This window comes from Lathyrus oleraceus, chromosome 5, assembly GCF_024323335.1.
Source record: "Lathyrus oleraceus cultivar Zhongwan6 chromosome 5, CAAS_Psat_ZW6_1.0, whole genome shotgun sequence".
Lineage (NCBI taxonomy): Eukaryota > Viridiplantae > Streptophyta > Magnoliopsida > Fabales > Fabaceae > Lathyrus > Lathyrus oleraceus.
This window is the reverse complement of record NC_066583.1, coordinates 388,848,499-388,849,624: the sequence shown is the minus strand read 5'-3', so window position 1 is coordinate 388,849,624 and position 1,126 is coordinate 388,848,499. Positions and strand designations below refer to the sequence as shown.

Genomic DNA, 1,126 nt, shown 5'->3' with positions numbered 1-1,126 from the left:
GTGGTACAGCAGGTGTTTGGTTAGGTGCATACAATGCATTATTATTTTTGTACTAGAAGTTAGGATGGTTCTTCCTACCTGGGTTATAAGTATTTGAGTAAGAGTTTACTTGAGCATAGTTCACCTGGTCTGTGGAGGTTCCTATCAAGAGTTGACATTCTGGGGCAGTATGCCCTTGAACTCCGCATATCTCGCAATTTGGTGCTACGGCAGCCACGATGGCTGCTGGTGTTATGGTCAAGCTGTCTATCTTCTGGGTCAGGGCATCTACCTTGGCGTTGACATGGTCAATACTGCTTAATTCGTACATGCCGCCCTTCGGTTGAGGTTTCTCTACAGAGGTTCTTTCGCTTCCCCATTGGTAATGATTTTGGGCCATACTTTCGATGAGATGATAGGCCTCATTGTATGGTTTATCCATCAGTGCGCCACATGCGGCGACGTCTATTGTCAATCTTGTATTGTACAAGAGACCGTCATAAAAGGTGTGAATGATCAACCATTCTTCTAGACTGTGATGTGGGCATAACCTCATCATGTCTTTGTATCTCTCCCAAGCTTCAAAAAGTGCTTCATTATCCTTTTGTTTAAACCCGTATATTTGGGCTCTTAGCATAACCGTCTTACTAGGTGGGAAATATCGGGCTAAGAAGACTTTCTTCAACTCGTTCCACGTAGTGAAAGAGTTGGATGGTAGAGACTGGAGCCAAGCTCTAGCTCTATCTCTTAATGAAAATGGGAAAAGACGGAGTCTTATAGCTTTTGAGCTGACACCATTCGCTTTCACCGTGTCTGCGTATTGCAAAAATACTGACAAATGTAGGTTCGGGTACTCCGTGGGACTACCTGAAAACTGGTTTTGTTGTACGGCTGACAACAGTGAGGGTTTTAGCTCGAAATTGTTGGCTTCGATCGCAGGGGCAGCGGTGTTGTTATGAGGTTCATCCTGTGAAGGGATTGCATAATACTTAAGAGGACAGTTTTGCACTCCTTCGGCCATCTCTGGTTGAATAACTAATTCAGAAGTAGGAATGTTAAGGTCAAGAAGATTTAGCTTGATACGATGTTCCCGTATCAAGTCTGGTATCTGACGTTCTAATCTAAGATAACGCTCGGGTTCATTGAA

The 1,126-nt window shown here is 43.9% G+C and overlaps 1 non-coding gene across 1 annotated transcript; it reads left to right on the top strand.

Moving 5' to 3' along the window:
- Positions 1-509: 509 nt before the first annotated feature.
- On the top strand, positions 510-616 carry LOC127090145 (small nucleolar RNA R71). Its single transcript, XR_007791675.1, has one exon. It is a non-coding gene; the product is annotated as a small nucleolar RNA R71 (small nucleolar RNA).
- Positions 617-1,126: the final 510 nt, after the last annotated feature.